Below are 7,776 nucleotides of genomic sequence, written 5' to 3'. Positions count from 1 at the left end.
AGCCCATTGTAATAATTATTTATTGTTTTTCACATAATTATGTTATTGAGTTGCACTTTATATTACAAGTTGGTATTCAAAACTTAAAAATGAAAGAAATCTACTTATGCAGGGAAGATTAAGTGTGGAGGGTGCTTTGGTGATTAAATACCTCAGCCTCTTCAAAAACTTTATTATATGTGAGCATGTAGATATTGGTGATGTATGAGGTCTAGAAAACCTCCTCCAAAACTTTAGCAAGGACGCTACAAGTACAATTACATTTTAAGCATAGCAATGAAATGATGGAGTGGGACCCACAGAGTATGCTGGAATGATTTATAAATATTATAATATAAGTGGCAAGAATAATTCCAGAGCAATAGGACAATTTTCAAAAATAATTTCATAAAATAAATTTTACTTGCATTATAATATCTCTTGAAAATATTTCTCAAACACTGCTATTATAGCATATACGTATATATACCTGAAATAAAAGATTAATCATGAGATACTTACTGCAGCAGAGTGCTGCATGCGAATAAAGTAGTCAACCAAATACAGTGTGACTGCTCTATTAGAGTATCTCAATTTTTAAGCTACAATATGTGAATTTTTGAAAGCCACCCATATTGGCACAGTTGCAAAGCTTTCATGCAATCGACAAAGCATGAAATTGAGAATATACTATATTCAGCTTAATAATTATTTTCTGGAATTATTCACAAAGTTTATTCAGGAACTTACAGCAGCTAATTATAGCAGTTATAATGAAAGGCTAATTGTTATGGCAATATAATATGATATATCATACATGGCATGGGAGAGAAAATCATCAAGCATTATGCCAGTACAATAGACAAATAATTTGAGCATAATAAATTGAATCAACACTTGCAATTATAGTACAATGCATACAACATCTAATATTGTTACCTTTGATCTCTGAACCTTAAACTTCTCTTAAGTGACCTTTGCATTGTATGTGCACAATATATGTAGTAATAGTACCAAACATCCTTGTTTTATTTTGATGTTGAAATTCTAATTCTTATGCTTTGTAAATCTTTATTAAGAGCTTTTGGAATACCTTTCCAAAGGAAACTTATAAAATCTTTCAGTTTTAGCTACATATTAAATTGTTGTGGCTGTTAGTGTGCTTTCATTAACAGCTGTGGCTTCAATGATATAAAGTTGAAGTTTGAGCAGTCTAGGAGTTGGTTATAGGTTAAAGAATATTAATGATGGATGTTCTATTAGTGCAGTTGACTGTTCTATTACAGTATTTCAATGTTTAGCAGTGCACCAGTTTTACCCATGAAATATAATTATTTGTGACCGGGTCTGTGAAACAGGGCATGTGGGCACAAACTATACCCTGTCACTCTACAGGTCCTATCTCAGTACTGGAACAGAATATTTACATTTTGTAACTTGCATCATAAAATCAATTAAATACTTACTATGAACTAAAAATTGCATTGCCATAGCATAATGATACATAAGGTTATGAGTGATGAAAATTTGAAAAAAATCATGTGCCCACATGCCCTATTTTTGAAGGCCCAGTCACATTTGTTCCCCTCTTGTTGAATTCTAGAAAAGATTCTATCATAGTTTTTCTCTCTTTTCACTCTTTCTATCTTTGCAATGCCCATATATGCATATTTTAGCTGCTGTATACTGTAGCTTCTACTATATAGCACATAGTAAAATTTAGGAGGCGTGCTTCAACCCCTACCCATGCTCCCCCTAAATCTGCCCTTGTAATAATGCACCAGTGGTATCAGTGGGATGATTATTAAATCTAATAAGATTTCATTGAATTTGCAAATTGCGTATATATATAATTTAACGTGTATGATTTTATTACAATAGATGCCACTCTACAACTTTTATTGAGAATTTTTGTAGGATTGCTACACCATTAATTTTAGGCACCGGCAGAAAAAGTTATGGACAAAAGATTGTTGTATGATGGTTATACAACAAAACTACTACCATGATGTAGATGAGGGAAATATAAAAAGCTCTTGCTCTAATAGATTTGTATAAAGATTACTGACCCAATAAAATATTATGAATAAAGTTGGTTTCATTCTTAAGTCAAAAAATGTATAGCAGAAACTATTGGTGGGAAAGCATGGGATAATGAACAGAACAGGCACTAGGTGACTAACCGTTCATCATGGTTTATTAGAGCATATATTTTTGATTATCAACTGATTGAAGGTTGGTTAGGTTGATTTGTAGCAATGTAACTATTAAACAGTTGAGATATTATTGTCATCCAAAAAGTGAAGATTTAATAGTCAAACATGAGTAAAAAGTCATAAAATTAATATTGAGCATAATTATGAGCATACAGTGTAATAGACAGGATATTTGAGCACAGGTGAAGGCTTGTGCTTATTTTGAATGCAATCACCTAGTTTTTTTTCTATGTACAGCATACATACCTAATTATGAATGATATAGGTATTTTCTTTTAACCATTGCACATTAAAAATCATAAAATTCTCCAATTCTAAACTGTTGGAACAGGCCAAGTCAATGGCTGGATCTTGTAAATTACACCTGTGATGGCTTGATCTGGATCCTCTTACATATCACTGCAGTTCGAAGTAAGGAATAAGACTATGAAGTTGACCATGTTTCTCAGGGATCAGTGTTGCAAGCCTTTTGTGACAACAGTTGCAGCTGAACCAATCCCATCACAGGAGGAATACATCAATGGAGACAAAGTTCCCCTCAGTCTCCACTTCACTTACTCACTCATGACTCAACATACATACATTATCTTCTTATCTAGTAATTATTGGTTTTCCATACTATAATTATGAATCCATCTCCAAGCAGTAATATATTAATTGTGATCATTATTTCTGTCTTTGTTCTCATGGATAGGCTTAAGCCAATTATACTTTGAAAATAGCCTATTATGCTTTTGAGTAGTCCCGAAATTATCCTTTGAAAATCAAGATTATGCTCTATGGCTGGCTGTATATATCAGCCTTTCCTAACTAGTGTATATTGACTGCGCTATTAGAGTATCTCCATCTTATGGTAAATAATTGACCAAAAAACAATTTCAAACAATGTAAAGTAATATTGCACATTTTCTTGATATGAAATGAAGTAATAATGTGTAGTGTGTATGTATTTTTATTAGTTTTTTTGAATTGTGTATTTTTTATTAAAAATCTATTCCTATTTATAATTATGCTGGCATAATATTAATGCTTGATCCCTATTATGCTCAAAATCATGCCAGCACAATTGGCACAAGTCTATGTACCAAAAATAATTTTGCACTTCTCAATGATAGTGTAAAGGTAATAATAATTATTGTAAAGGCTATAAAATTACTTATATAGGTAAATGATACAATGTAAAATGTAATATTAAAAGGTGAAAGATAATGTTCTCTAATAAAGCATGATCATGTCAACCAACTACCTGAATACTCTATTAGAGTTTTGACTGTTCTATTAGAATAGATTAATCTTTTACCATCAGCCTGTGACATGTACACTCACAGGATAATTGCTAGCATTATGCTGAACACTTAGGCATACACACTATTCTCAAATAGTTTAACCAGCATAATAGGCAGATGTCTAATCATCAAGAGACCTCAGTAGAAGTCATCAAATGTTTGTATTAACTCTAGTTTTATCATGACTACTACATAAAATGTATACAGAACAACAACCATCAACTGTAATACACACAATTGGAGTGTACATGTATTATTGCTGATTATGAAGATTTGATGATGGCCTAACCATCACATAAAGTACAATTGTTGACTATCATTGTATTGTGAAGTATTATTGTTCATCATCACATGTACACTGGCAGAAATAGTTTATTGTATCTATCAAATATTTCTTTTAGGAACAATCTGTGTTTACAACATGTATCAGATGTCTTATAGATTTACTCTACGTACCAAGATTGTACCAAATGCACATTGTTAGGCTTCACCAAAATCATTGTTTTGAGTCTTCTACATGTGTGCATGCATCATTTGCAATGGATGATGGTTAGTTAATGGTTTAGGTAATATTTTGCTTTAAACATTCTGGCCACTATAGCTAATATAACCTGTCTATGATTATTCCTTGTTTACATCAGTAATAATATTATTATAATCTTAGTGTCTTTTCAGCAATATATTTTATCATGTTATGTTTGCTTACAGTATATACATTACCATGCATGTAGCTAGCAGGCTGGTTTAAACAGTTATTGCAGTAAGGAGCTTTACAGACAGATACAAGCAAAATACTTACAAATTAGTACAACAGGAGAGAATTTCAAAGAGTGCGTAACTCAAAGTCAAGGTATAGATGCCACTCTGGTTACTGGAACATTGACTACAAGTTAACCACAACAGCTAGTTACAAATTCAAAAATTTTACATAAGAAAATAATTTCTACTGAACATTTGATCAAATTATTATTTAAATGTGGGAATAATGTTTGAAGAACAATAGGTCTGGGGAATCTATTTCCTAGAATAAAAATGACACTTCAAATTATAGCCGCTATGTACGTAGTATTAACTAGTTGGTAAGGAAAACTACTACTGTAATTGATAAGTAATCAGTCAATATACTGATAACCTATAATTAGTATTATAGAGCTCATGAGATGTTATATATATATAGGTCACATAATTACAGTGATAATGTTCACTTGGATAACTACTGATATAATATACTATAGCTTATGTGCAAGCTATATGGTGCGTACATCATGTGTGTACTATAATAAATAATTCCCATGGCCAGCTTGTGTATTCCAGACCTCCTAGGCTTTAGTTTACAATTTTTTTTCTATTTATTAAGGCTTTACAGCACAAGTTCTGAAGGTCTGTAGAACACATGATCCTACAGCATGTTTAATTGTTACACAATAATTGTTTGGAAAGGAGAAAAAATCCATGACTGGATCTGGGCAGCCTCGAACCTGCAGCCTTCCAATTGTGACTGGATTTGCGAAAAGGTACCTTTTCCACACATTTTACAGGCGAGCAAACAAAACAATGTAATGTTTGACTCCGTATACTGATCAACTTGCTCTTAGTTTCAAAATGTAGCCAGATACATCAGCTACACTCATGGAAAATTTCAGGCAATTTTATGCAATGACTAAAACGTTTTGAAGCTTCAAAGATCAAAAAAGTAGTCAAATTTTGTGTGTGAAAAAGGTACCTTTTTCAGTCACAATTAATGTTTGAATGCTAACAGGAGCCTGCCACGCGGTCAGGATGTTTTCTCCTAGTCAATGAATCTTTCAATAATACAAAGTTAATGTGCAGGCTAGGTAATAGTCTAAAATGGCTTAAATATTTTATTTATATTTTATTATTAAATATTTTATTTATTTTATTTAATTGTTTAAATATTTTATCAGTTTCCACATAAATTTGTACTTTCCAACTAAGGGATAATAGGTGAGTAGCTCCTTAATATTATACCAGGCCACCATGATAATTATTATATGTACCATTATCTCAATATTTATCTATGTCAAAAATACGTATATAGCTATGATATGTGTATAAAGTACATGTATGGCAATTCTATATTCATTTGACTCAATGTCACTATGACATGGGATAAGGTGTTGACAATAATTATAACCCTTTCTGAGGGAAGTATGTACCAAGCTTATAGCTTGTGCATGTGTTAAACCAGTTAAGTATATTAACTGAAAAATATCCTTAGTATCAAGCAACATTGTCGACACTGATTTGCAATTTGTAGCTACGTATATGAATCAGTGCCAATGCTGTTGAGTATCAATTCAACAATTTCAACATTCAAACACATCACTAGGCATTTTCTCTATGAAAATAGTATGAAAATTTGTGTAATGTTCATGGAATATTCATACCACCATAGTATGAATTTTAACAGATTCATGATCACATGCGGCTATCGCAAAATTTTTTATGCAGATTTCATGCAATGCTTGTTATGTATAAAAACATTTCATGGCATCATTTCATACACTTTTATACCATGAAATTACATGAAATGTGTGTCGGTCATATTTCATGTAATTTTCATGGTAAAAGTGTATGAAATGATGCCATGAAAATGTTTTCATACACAACAAGCACGTTGCATGAAATTTGCATGAAAATTAAAATTTTGCAGTGGTGTGAATCTGTGAATTTTCATGCCATTTTCATAGAGAAAATGACTAGTAGTGTGCACATATGTATCTCAATTACAGCTTCTCTGTGCATGTTTTGTATAGTCTCATTCATGGATAGCACATATAGCTACACTTAAGGAGCTGTGACATAGAAGGGGAGAGAAACTATTGCCTTACACTGGATCTGCCTTTGCTCAACAATCATGGGTTCATGGCTTTATCTGTCTAACACAATTTTTCTTGGCAGTAGCTATATATAGTATACATGCAGGCACTTAACAGTACATGTTCTCAACCCCATCATGAATGGGAGGCTATTAAACTTGGACTGGACACTGGACTGGATTTTGGAGACTTGTGATCAAATTGAGTCTCTCACTGTTATTTATGCCTACCAATTATGTGGCTGCTACTTAATCAACATTTCAATTTAATCACCTATATAATTAAGTAGCTATAATATTCACTGAAAATCAGGTTACATTGATAGATAACTCTATTGTAATATAGTTTCCTCAAGCAGCTTCTTGTGTAGCTGTGCTCAACTTGCAATCTATTAAGATGCTTATAATTACTGGTCCTAAGTATACTCTTATAGAGCATGCACTCATGCAACTACTCTAAAACACAAAAGAATTTCTAATGTAGCTAATAGTTTACATATAGTTTCTTCTTGACACTCCACGCAGATTATAATTATTCCTCATTGTCTGTAGGGTACAGCCACAAATGCTTACACAGTATTATATGATTCAGTGCTTTGAATTTGCATGTGTGTACCAAATTTTAGTATATAGCTTCAGAATATTTTGAGGTATAGCTATACACTGTAAAATAAGCAGTGAATACTGTGGCAATTCACTGTAATAACTGAAGTGACCACTGCATGGACACCAAAATGCTGACCTAATATGGACACTACTGGTGATAATGGTGTCCATATTGGGATATTTTGGACACTTCAGTTTTTACAACGTTAGCTAATACTGTACCTTTCTCTGACTGCATGTCATTAAGATTTTGTAGTCACACTCACTATTTGCCACCTAGTATTCACTACGTATTTTTTACAGTGTATAATTGACATTTAAATGCATATAACACTTAACTAATCTAATAGAACACACAAAAAAGTATCACCTGCCATTATAATTGCACTCTTAATTTTCTCAGTTTGCGGCCTCTACATGCATGTCTCTGATTGGTCATGCACCATGCATTTCCATGTGGAGGATACAGCCATGAATGTTGTCACAGCATGCAGCAGCTTATTATGCGTTGTGAATGTGTAAACATGTATATATCAAACTTTAGCATTTAACTTATAAGCTAGTAAAGCGTAATGAAGTTCAAATATAACACATCATGAAGCTGTAGCTATAGCGGCTTCATTCAGAAGCTATTATATAATTGACATTTAAGTTAAATGATTCAACTGCTAAACTTTGATCCCTCAATTATCCCCCTTGGGACCAAGGCATGTTAAAATTTTAATGGATAATCAAAGCCCATTCATTTAGCTATATAGCTAGCTACCGAGCCCAGTTCAAATACCAAGTCAAATACTACTCTAATAGAACATACATCTTAAACAAAATACTGTAATAGAGCAGTCATTTC

This window comes from Dysidea avara, chromosome 6, assembly GCF_963678975.1.
Source record: "Dysidea avara chromosome 6, odDysAvar1.4, whole genome shotgun sequence".
NCBI classification, from domain to species: Eukaryota; Metazoa; Porifera; class Demospongiae; order Dictyoceratida; family Dysideidae; genus Dysidea; species Dysidea avara.
The sequence above is the reverse complement of the archived record's forward strand: the minus strand, read 5'-3'. Positions refer to the sequence as shown.